This window comes from Ahaetulla prasina, chromosome 3 (assembly GCF_028640845.1).
Source record: "Ahaetulla prasina isolate Xishuangbanna chromosome 3, ASM2864084v1, whole genome shotgun sequence".
Taxonomy (NCBI): Eukaryota; Metazoa; Chordata; class Lepidosauria; order Squamata; family Colubridae; genus Ahaetulla; species Ahaetulla prasina.
Genome location: NC_080541.1, coordinates 205,467,689 through 205,480,317, shown reverse-complemented (window position 1 = coordinate 205,480,317; position 12,629 = coordinate 205,467,689).

Here is a 12,629-nt window from a genome sequence, read left to right as displayed (position 1 = left end):
GCCAAGTAAGTTTAGATTATATATATAAAATCTCTTGGTGGAATTAATGCATGGTGTAATTAAAATACTAGTAATCTTTATCTTTTCAGTGGAGTAAAATGGTGAAATGCTTGAATAAATACCTGGAAGTAATGAGAAACTGGAAAAGGACACAGGCAATAAAATATTCCAGACTGAAATTCCCATCTTAGTTTTCCTTCAAATATTTTTGTCCTCTGAAAATAGGGACTGGTTTTCTCCCATTCCTTTAAAATCTGAAAAAGGAATAAACTTCATCAAACTTTCCAAATTTCCTTACAAGATAACAAAACAGATTCTTTCTGTTATTTTTCTTCCTTTCAAAAGATTTCTTCTAGCCCTGAATCATTAACTAGTCTACTTTTTTCCTGTTTATCTCAGGGGTGTCAAACCTTGGCAACTTTAAGACCTAAATTCCAAAGGTGCTTTTCAAAAGGCAACTGGACTTACTTGGACTTTTCTTGAAGACATTTTGCTTCTTATTCAAGAAGCTTCTTCAGTTCTGAGTGAATGGTGGGGAATGGAAAAATTTATGTTCTATGCAGTCATCTGGCTAGCACTCCGAAGGTTGGTCATTAGTTCTCTCCTCAAGGAAAAACAAAGAAAGTCCAGTTGCCTTTTGAAAAGCACCTTTGGGACAACCATGACCTGGATGACTGAGAATCATCATAAACAGTTAAGACCTGTGGACTTCAACTCCTAGAAATCCCCAGCCATCCGCAACCCACGCTGGCTGGGAAGTTCTGGGAGTTGAAGTCTACAAGTCTTATAGTTGCCAGGGTTGGACACCCTTGGTTTATCTACTGCCTGCCCTTTGGGAAAGCTTTGAAGTGAGCTGGGGTTTCTTAAAGCATTCCAAGCAGCATTTCCAGTGAGACTATAGAGAAAATCCAATATTGTCCTCCCTGACCATATTTCCCAAAACTTTATGATACATCCTGATGAATTACGACGTGGTTTCATTCCTAAGATATTTAAAGAAATGTGGTTGTTTGGAAGCTGCATAGAAGAAAGCCTTTTGCCACTGTAAGAAGAAGATTTAATAAAAGGGACTCAGAAAGAATGGGAAAATCCTGAACATTGTCTTTTTCTACAGTTAAGTAGGAAAAGTGAAACTTCAAGCAAGAAAAAGGAAGAAAATAAACAAAAATAGAAAAAAAAAGACTTCCGACTTGTTTTGGTACAGATATAAATTTAAAAATACATCAAACTCTTACTCTAAAATTAACATATGTCTAATTATTTCCATGAGCCATTATAATTCTAATCACCAAATCCCAAAATAACTTTCCATTTCTTTCAATGGTGTTTTTTTTTTTTTTGCAAACAGCCCAAAAAATGGTTTCTGAGTAAAAATAAAATTTGTCAGTCTTTGTCAATTTTGCCATTTATTTCAATCCCACCAGCTTCACCATCCATTCTTCCATTGTAGGTATTTGTAAGTCCTTCCACATCTGAGCATATAAAAGTCTTGCTGCTATAATCATACAGTATATAAAAAAACCCTCCATAAAGTTAAGCCCAAAAGAAAGGCCTCTGGTTTCATCTGTACATTCGCTTTTAAAATCTTCTGCATTAAAATACATACTTAATCCCAAATTTTCTAGTTTTGTTACATAATCTTTGTTATGTCTGCCAAAGATTTAAAAAAAAGTTCATTCAAACATTTCCAAAAATATATTTTAAAGTCCTTTATATCTTTCTGGCAATTTATCTGGGATCATATACCAATAATACATTTGTAAAAATTCTATTTAGGATTATAATTCAATGTAAATTTCAACCGTTTCTCTCGCATACTCTCCCATTAGTCCAACTGTTGTTGTTGTTGTTAGTTATGAAGTTGTGTCTGACACATCGCTACCCTATGGACAATGTTCCTCCAGGCCTTTCTGTCCACCATCCTCTGGAGTCCATTTAAGCTTCAGTGACTCCATCCAGCCACCTCATTCTGTCGTCCCTTCTTCTTTTGCTCTCAATATTCCCAGCTATAGGCTCTTCTCCAGTGAGTCCTTCCTTCTTATTAGGTGGCCAAAGTATTTGAGTTTCATCTTCAGGATCTGGCCTTCTAAGGAGCAATATATTATATGTAAAAAAAAAATTGCCCATTTAATCATACAGTCTTTGATTTCTCCATCTTCTGTTTCCATTTTTAATAAAAATTTATATATCTTAGCAATAATATGATCATCATTTTTACAGAGCTCTACATCAAATTCAGTTTTGCCCTATTCAGATTCATTATTCTTATTACCCAGCTTAGATCTTTCCATTAACTTAAAGAAGACAGGACTTTCCAAATTTTCTCTTGTTTTTAAATTAAACTCACCTTGAGAAAAAAAATCAGCAAGTCAGCATAAGTTAACCATTTTTGTTTAACTGTCATTTCCCTTCTAAAAATGACAACCTCCATTAAGTTTCAAGAACTTTTTATCATGTGTTTTTGAGAAGAACAATTATTTCATCCTTGGTTACTGGTTACCAGGAATCGTCTCTCAGTTTGCAAGTCTGTATTTATGGGCAAAGAAATCAGACACCACCAGCTCTCATTTTGTAAATAAAGCCTTGGGAAGAAAAATGGATTTCTGCAACAATAGATGATTTCATGCCTGCACATGGTATGCAAATTTGGGTGGGGTGATTTTCATTCAAGTCCATTGATCTGCTCACTTATAGAAAAAGTGCACCCTGTTGCTTAGGTGTTCTGTGAGGTCCCTGGTGCTCTCTGAGCTTGGTTGCTTGCTTGCTGAAGGTACATTTACCCAACTAGGTAACATCATCACGATTGATTATGTTACCCAGTTGGGTAATGGAACGTCTACAAAGCAAAACAACCAAGTTGAGAGAGCACTCCACATGTATAGAATTTACTCCTGCGTATTCAAACTGCCATTCATGTGAAAAAGTGTCATGTTTCACAGATTCTGCTTCGGCAAATCCATTCCAGTTGATGGCATTTCTCCCATTTTTAACTGGACCTCGATGCTTGACAATGCAGAAATGTTTTAAGGTCTATAAGACTTCCTCAACTTCTGCTCTAAGTTCCAAATAAAGAACATGGCCCTCCTCCTCCAATTTTGATGAAATAGAGCTTTCAGTTTTAGTTGGGAAAAAAAAAGTGATGAATATCGTCCAGGAAAGTCCTTACACAAGAGTGACTGCTACTGTTTTAAGGAAGCGGATGTGAACCAAGCTTTTAGGATGCCACAGTTAGAAAAAGCTTGACAAGATCTCCCGTAAATTAGAGCTGCCCATCCCCAGCTCCTCCCAGTGATGCATTATGTGCAGATATCCCTTTCCTCTCTGGAGTCCCCCTGGCCGCTGTTCGCACGATTCAATTTTGGTTTCGTCTCTGTTGCGCAAGAGCAGGACACCAAAGAGGAAGAAAGAGATCGGGCAATGGGAGTGAGCAGCAGAGCTCCATTAAGATGGAGGAGCGAGTGAGTGAGAGGAGAACCCCTTGAATACTTGTGCAAGTCTTGAGGAGTGTGTGTGCGTGTGTGTCAACAGTTTGGCATCCGGGCTTTGGGTGGAAGTGGTCTTCCTGTCAGGGGAGTGATAGGGGAAAGAAAAGAGAAGTGAAGCCCCTTGGTTCCAGGAAAGAGATGACTCTGTGTCCTGAAGCCTGCAGCCTATCTCCTTCCCCTCCCTGGATACACCTCCCTCACTGCATATGAGACACCATTAAGGCATTATTCACTCTGAGCTAATGACTGTGGCCTCTGAACACATGCTTCTTGTATGATGATGAGCAACTCAGGGACAGTTTTAGAAAGAAAACTTTCTCATCCTGAATGCTTTGCTTTTCTTCTTTTGGTTCAAGTTAGCAACAGAGATAAATTAGATTTATTAGACTAATAAGCAGGGATGGGAAACTATGGCTGGCTCAGGAATTCTGGGAGTTGGAGTCCTCAGGTCATAAAGGGGCCATAGTTCCCCACCTCTGGTCTAAAGAGAGAATAAAGGTACTGTGAATTGATGGTCTTCCACATCTCTCTTCTTCATCTAAGGTCCAAGAATCACTTTGCATGTAATATTTCACGGTGTACCCTGAAGATTTCTGTGTGATTTAAAAGGCAAGTAAAGGATAACGTTTCCATGGAGATGCCAGGTTATAATACATGAAGCCTATCCATGGTGTCATATAATGCCCTTTCCTTGAAGGCCAGAGGTGGGGAACTATAGCCTCTTTATGACTGGTGGACTCCAACTCCCAGAATTCCTTGAAATATTGCAGAAACAAAGCAAAATCTTCCCAAAATCCCCAAAGCTTTAACCAAAGACTATCTACTATTGACCTCACCCCATTCCTAAGAGGTCTGTAAGGGATGCGCATAACAGCACGAGCGTGCCTACCGTTCCTGTCCTAATGTTCCCTTTGATAGTATCCAATTCGTATAGCTGTTTCATGTTTATGTTTATATATATTGTTGTGATAAATAAATAAAGGAAGGAAGGAAAGAAGGAAGGAAGGAAGGAAGGAAGGAAGGAAGAAAGAAAGAAAGAAAGAAAGAAAGAAAGAAAGAAAGAAAGAAAGAAAGAAAGAAAAAGAAACAGAATGAATGAAATCAGATCACTTAACTGATGGTTTGTTTTGAGCACAATAAAAGCAATTTGGAAAAGAAGTAGGGAGCAAGGTAGACAACCCCTATCTAATATTTTTGTGCTTTGCCATTGAAACCCTCAATCTCCCTATGGCGTATGAGACATTTGCAGCAAGCTTTATGCCTACATTCTGTGAAATCCACTGTGAAATCCACTGTGAAATCCACTGTGAAATCAACAATAAGAGTTCTAGGTGTCAGCCCTCCCAAACTTCCAGTAGACCCATTTTTTGCCCTACCCAAGCCTCCGCGCGTGCCCTGCACTTACCTGCCTCTGAAACGGACTGCATGGGGACTCCTGGGAGGGGCAAGGTGGGGTGGGTGATGCCAGCCAAGAGTGGGATTTGGGGGTTCTCCGAACTGCACAGAATCTTAGCTAGAGGTTCTCCCAACCCCTGCGAACCCCCAGCAGCCCAACCCTGCTTCCGATCAACAATCAAATAAGCATTACCCCAATCAAGAAATGGCCAAAGAGCCATCATAAACAACCAAAAAATCTCTAAGATCACCTCCACCCACAAAGACAGGCAAGATACCAGAATATAAACTGACAGCAAACAGCACTCCTGACTAGCTCTGATGATGTTACCTAGGTAGGGGTAATGAAACATTCTGCAAAAAAACAAGCAAGCTCAGAGAGCACCAAGGAGAGAGCAATTTCACTCTGTAAAATTGCAGCAATGTTAAGGCTTTGCAGGATAATGGCACCCGCATGCACACGCTCCCTTTTTGGTACTTGGTGCCGAAAAGGTTCGCCATCACTCTGCTAGAGTCTTTTTCTCTTTTGGGCTGGTTGATTGTCTCTTTTGCACAGTCTTTAGATGTTGTTAATGTCTATGTGTCTATTGATGGCTGATTTGTCAGAGTGCCAGGCTTCTAGAAATTCCCTGGCATTTTTGGATTTGGCCTGGTCTAGGATTTTCACATTTTCCCAATAGAAATTATGGTTAAATCTGTCTATACGTTGTGAAATTAAAGAATTTTGATCATGCCTTCTGACTGCCAGTTGATGTTTATAGATGTTTTCTGCCAGTCTTCTGCCTGTTTGTCCTACTTAGTGGTTATTGCAGTTCTCATATTGTATGTTGTAGATAACTCCTGTTTTTTCTTCTGGGGCTGCTGGGTCTTTCCGTTTGTTTAGGATGATGAAAATTCTTTAATTTCACAACATACAGACAGATTTAACCATAGTTTCAATTGGAAAAATCCTAGACCAAGCCAAAAGGGAAAAAGCATCTTTTCCACCAGTAATCAGCACTCAGATCAGCATAGTGTCAGACCGGGCGTGTCCGGTGACTCGGGGCTGCCATTGCAGTGGGTGACAGAAGGCACGGCAATGATGACCCACCACTCAACTGACCTACCTAACAGCCAGGCCAGCAGCCGCCTCTGTGTCTCAGCAACACATTTGCAGAGCTCCAGGCCCGCTGACGCCACCGTGAGCCAGCTGGGAGGCGCTCTCACCACAGCAGACCCAGGAGAACAGCGGGCACCTCCAGATGACATAGATGGGCTCGCTGTGGCTTCCTCTGAATCAGCTGTGGGCTGCTCTCGCTGCCACAAGTCCAGAGGAGTGGCAAGCATCTTGGGATGGACACTGCCAGGCCCACAACTGCGCTGGCCCACAGCTGCGTTGGAAACTGGAGTGGAGGTGTAGGTTCTGCTTGGCCTGATTGCCGTTTGGATGCTGGACCATGGAATCTGGGATCACTGGGGATCGCGTGGGTGTGTGTGGCTGGAATGACTACTGTAAAACTTCACTGCGTGGGCGGATTGTTGGGGCAGGTGTGAGGGTGGGGCTGAGCTAAGTGCTTAATGAGAGGGCTGGGGCTGGCTTAATTGCTTAATGGATTTGGTTTGATTGCTTTATAACAAGGGTCTCCAACCTTGGTCCCTTTAAGACTTGTGGACTTCAACTCAGCCTGGCTGAGGAACTCTGGGAGTTCAAGTCCACAAGTCTTAAAGGGACCAAGGTTGGAGACCCCTGCTTGATAAGATGGTGGGGAGCACGGAGTGGTAGCTCCAACAATATTCTCCTTTTGTTGATTGTGGATGTCAGTAAGTGCCGGTGTGGATAAACAAGATTCTAACCATTTTCTATGTGTGGAGTCCTTCATTTCACATCAGAACCTGACACATAGATTAAGTCCAAGTTCAACTTCAGACCAACAATCAAGTAAGCAATACCCCAATCAAGAAACAACCCAAGAACCATCAGTAAACCGACCACGAGGCAAGACACCAGAATATAAACTGACAGCAAACACCACTCCTGATGATGTTACCTAGTTAGGGTATTGAAACATCTGCAAGAAAATAAGAAAGCTCAAAGACCACCAAGGACCCCTCATTTCAACCCTGAGCTACAAATCTTCTCCTTTATTTTCTTCAGCTTTGATTGCTTTCCTCACCATCCAGTCAGAGTTGAAGAAGCTTCTTGATAAGAAACAAAACGACTTCAAAGAAAACCCAGAAAGTCCAGTTGCCTCTTGAAAAAAGCACCTTTGGGATCCCATTCCTTTAGTTTTCTGGGGATATTGTGGCAACCATACAGTATAAAAGATGTTCAGAAACAGGGCATCCATTAGGCTTGTCAGAAAAGACAGATTAACAGATTAACAGAGTTGGAAGGGACCTTGTAGATCATCTAGTCCAACCCCCCGCCCAAGCAGGAGACCCTACACCATTTCTGACAAATGGAAGTCCAATTTCTTCTTGAAAACCTCGATTTCAACCATGTGGCCGAAGAGTCAGCTTCTGCATTGTATCAGCCTTGGGTGACCAGCAGATTAGCATCCCAAAGTAAGACGGATGCTCGCACTGTGCTCTTTTAGTGACATCTTCCATCAGAGCCAAATATGGCTCCTTGCCTCCAGCCAGGCAGATAACCAGTTTAGTGCTAAGTACAAAAACAGACTGTGGCAGTAAACCTGCCTAAATGTTTAAAATGCATGTGTGTTATGCTCAAAGAAGGGGACTGAAAACTCAACCCAAGTCACAAGCTATCAAGATATCAACTGAAAGTGGGGAGAATGATTGACTCTTAGCCCTAAGCCTACAAAACTACGCTGCTTCTTTTGATATCTAATTTCTACTAATTGTCCAAATCTGCTACTGAACAGGATAAACTGATTCAAGAGGGCATGCAATTACCCAGGAGACATGGGAGGAGGGTTTTTTTTTATTTATGCTTTTTTTTTTTTTTTTTTTTTGCAAATGCATTTATGCAACTAAGCCATTACAAACCTCAGCACAGCATTAGATTCCACTCCCCTGGTTTTCTATATTTTGAAAAAGTTGGGAGCATATGTATCTCTATCTGTATATCTCTCTCTCTCTGTGTGTGTCTATTTATATCTACCTATCTATGGAAAAGCTGCACAAAAGTGCATATATCCCTATAAAATGCAAATCTATTACATTCAAGAAAAATGTTCACAAGTTCACACTATAAAAAAAGATGTTGAGACTAGAAAGCGTGCAGAGAAGAGCAACCAAGATGATTAGGGGACTGGAGACTAAAACATATGAAGAATGGTTGCAGGAACTGGGCATGGCTAGTCTATCGAAGAGAAGGACCAGGGGAGACATGATAGCAATCTTCCAATATTTGAGAGGCTGCCACAGAGAGGAGGGGGTCAAGCTATTTCCCAAAGCACCCGAAGGCCAGACAAGGAATAATGGATGGAAACTGATTAAGGAGAGATTCAACCTAGAAATGAGGAGGAACTTTCTGACAGTGAGAACAACCAACCAATGGTCTCAACCTTGGTCCCTTTAAGACTTGTGGACTTCAACTCAGCCTGGCTGAGGAACTCTGGGAGTTCAAGTCCACAAGTCTTAAAGGGACCAAGGTTGGAGACCCCTGCTTGATAAGATGGTGGGGAGCACGGAGTGGTAGCTCCAACAATATTCTCCTTTTGTTGATTGTGGATGTCAGTAAGTGCCGGTGTGGATAAACAAGATTCTAACCATTTTCTATGTGTGGAGTCCTTCATTTCACATCAGAACCTGACACATAGATTAAGTCCAAGTTCAACTTCAGACCAACAATCAAGTAAGCAATACCCCAATCAAGAAACAACCCAAGAACCATCAGTAAACCGACCACGAGGCAAGACACCAGAATATAAACTGACAGCAAACACCACTCCTGATGATGTTACCTAGTTAGGGTATTGAAACATCTGCAAGAAAATAAGAAAGCTCAAAGACCACCAAGGACCCCTCATTTCAACCCTGAGCTACAAATCTTCTCCTTTATTTTCTTCAGCTTTGATTGCTTTCCTCACCATCCAGTCAGAGTTGAAGAAGCTTCTTGATAAGAAACAAAACGTCTTCAAAGAAAACCCAGAAAGTCCAGTTGCCTCTTGAAAAAAGCACCTTTGGGATCCCATTCCTTTAGTTTTCTGGGGATATTGTGGCAACCATACAGTATAAAAGATGTTCAGAAACAGGGCATCCATTAGGCTTGTCAGAAAAGACAGATTAACAGATTAACAGAGTTGGAAGGGACCTTGTAGATCATCTAGTCCAACCCCCCGCCCAAGCAGGAGACCCTACACCATTTCTGACAAATGGAAGTCCAATTTCTTCTTGAAAACCTCGATTTCAACCATGTGGCCGAAGAGTCAGCTTCTGCATTGTATCAGCCTTGGGTGACCAGCAGATTAGCATCCCAAAGTAAGACGGATGCTCGCACTGTGCTCTTTTAGTGACATCTTCCATCAGAGCCAAATATGGCTCCTTGCCTCCAGCCAGGCAGATAACCAGTTTAGTGCTAAGTACAAAAACAGACTGTGGCAGTAAACCTGCCTAAATGTTTAAAATGCATGTGTGTTATGCTCAAAGAAGGGGACTGAAAACTCAACCCAAGTCACAAGCTATCAAGATATCAACTGAAAGTGGGGAGAATGATTGACTCTTAGCCCTAAGCCTACAAAACTACGCTGCTTCTTTTGATATCTAATTTCTACTAATTGTCCAAATCTGCTACTGAACAGGATAAACTGATTCAAGAGGGCATGCAATTACCCAGGAGACATGGGAGGAGGGTTTTTTTTTATTTATGCTTTTTTTTTTTTTTTTTTTTGCAAATGCATTTATGCAACTAAGCCATTACAAACCTCAGCACAGCATTAGATTCCACTCCCCTGGTTTTCTATATTTTGAAAAAGTTGGGAGCATATGTATCTCTATCTGTATATCTCTCTCTCTCTGTGTGTGTCTATTTATATCTACCTATCTATGGAAAAGCTGCACAAAAGTGCATATATCCCTATAAAATGCAAATCTATTACATTCAAGAAAAATGTTCACAAGTTCACACTATAAAAAAAGATGTTGAGACTAGAAAGCGTGCAGAGAAGAGCAACCAAGATGATTAGGGGACTGGAGACTAAAACATATGAAGAATGGTTGCAGGAACTGGGCATGGCTAGTCTATCGAAGAGAAGGACCAGGGGAGACATGATAGCAATCTTCCAATATTTGAGAGGCTGCCACAGAGAGGAGGGGGTCAAGCTATTTCCCAAAGCACCCGAAGGCCAGACAAGGAATAATGGATGGAAACTGATTAAGGAGAGATTCAACCTAGAAATGAGGAGGAACTTTCTGACAGTGAGAACAACCAACCAATGGAACAGCTTGCCTTTGAAAGTTGTGGGAGCTTCATCACTGGAGGCTTTCAAGAAGAGAATGGACTGCCATCTGCCAGAAATGGTGTAGAGTGTGCTTGGACGTGGGATTGGACTAGATGACCTACAAGGTCCCTTCCGTTAATCTGTAAATTATGAAGGAAGACAAGATTCTCTCCACCCCACCCACAAAAACGTTATCTATGAATTTGAAGGCGTCATAAACTGACAATATAAGTGACTGCTGAAACTGAGCAAATAAGTGGGAGATGCCAGTGGCTGCAGACATCAAGACGTCTTTGAAACTCAGCTTCAGAAGTGACTTGGAAGGAACTGACTCATCCCTGAATGCTGTTGAATTTTAACCCTCCTTGTGACACCTCAACGGAACTTATCTCTCTTTCCTTCCCTATTCAGTTGCTTCGTCTGCTCACCTCGTCTCTATCCACTTCCCCACTCCATTTCTCTTTCCTTCTGTCTACTCACCTAGGTTTACCAGATCTTAGCTAAAAAAAACCAACCCACTCTGGATCATCTCTGGATAGTAACAGTGAAGTATAGATAACCCTCTTTTCCCCCCCCAGTTAATGGTTATCCCATTTTTTGGTAGACCAGAGCTGGAAATTCTAACTTCTTCTCTTCTTCATCTTGGTTGTGGGGTTTTCTGGGCGGCGGGGTTGAGTTTCTTTGGAGAAAGTGCAGGAATAATATATGTATACAAATAACCAGATGCCCAGTGCAGGTGCTGCAGGCCTTTTGTGTGTGTGTCGGTATACATTTATTTATTTATTTATTTATTTATTTATTTATTTATTTATTTATTTATTTATTTATTTATTTATTGTATATGTATATGTGTATCTGTCTGTCTTTTCTGTCTATCTGTGTATCTATATACATACACAGACTGTGTATTTTCTGCATATATATATTCTATTTGTCAGGCCTGGAAGCCAAATTACACTATTTTATCTTTCTTTTTTGGGGAAGACAATTTTAACTTCAAGTTTGTCTTGTTTTTGAGTGAATGCTTCGTTAGATAAAATTACAAAACCGAAAGGATGTGTTTGGAGAAATGTGTGCTTTTTTTTAAAATAGATTCAGTTCCAACGAATTGAATTTGAACCCATTTGCAGAGCAGGAGAAACCCAAAATAAACAGAACTCGACAAGCTCACAAAAATAAGAAACTCAGACTGAGGGAAAGTGACCTGTCTCACCACCCTTGGTGTGGCTCAAAGATCCAAGGAGGGCTTGATAAACCAAAGTTAGATGATTGACTCTAAGCCTGGAAGAGAAGATCACGTGAATTGAATATTATATTACAGGCTGAAAAAAAAGTAATGTACTAGACACAGATATTTGTTTTCCTCTTTGTGAGGAGTTGCACAATTCTGGGGATTCATTAGCAAAGGAGTGGTTAGTCTTTTCGATGCACCAGAGTTACTGCTTTACTGCAAAAGACAAGATACTGGAATGCAATGGAATGTTCTTTGATCTGCACCAGCCCTGAAAATGGTGCGTTGCATTACAAAATCAGTTTTAAACCCCAACTCTTCAAAGTCAGACGCAGTGAAGATGCCAATACTATTATAGGAAGTGCTCTGGAGTGGATACAGTATTAATTCCAGCTTCAGTTTCAACAACTATGAAATATGGGACTATACAGGCAGTCCTTGACTTACAACAGTTCATTTAGTGACCGTTCAAAGTTACAACAGCACTGAAAAAAGCGACTTATGTCCAAGGGTGAAATTTGCTTATCTTCCCTACCACTTTGCAAATGTGCGTGCACCATCCGTGCATGCGCAAAACCTTCTGCACATGCACAGATGCTTAAAATCATCGCAAAAAAGTGACATCATGACGTCCGCATGGATGGGCGGAGCCTCCCACAGCCACCGCTACCGGTTCACCCAAGCTGGATAGAACCGGCTGAATTTCACCCCTGCTTAGGGGTTACTTTATGATAAGTAACTTTTTACACTTATCGACACTGGAGCCTCCCCATGGTCACATGATTTACATTTTGATGCTTGACATATTTATGACCGTTGTGGTGTCCTTGGGTCACGTGATCACCTTTTGCAGTCTTCTGACAAAGACAACAAGGAAGGCAGATTCATTTAACAACCGTGTTACTAATTTAACAACTTCAGTGATTCACTTAAACAAATGTGGCAGGAAAGGTCGTAAAATGGAGCAAAACTCATTTAACACATTTCTCACTTAACAACATAAATGTTGGGTTCAATTGTGGTCATAAGTCAAGGACTACCTGTAATATTGTTCATGCTTGCAAAGAATAATGAATGCTTCAAAAATAACATTTTTGACTTAATGGACTTAATGAGGTACAGCCAAAATATGCA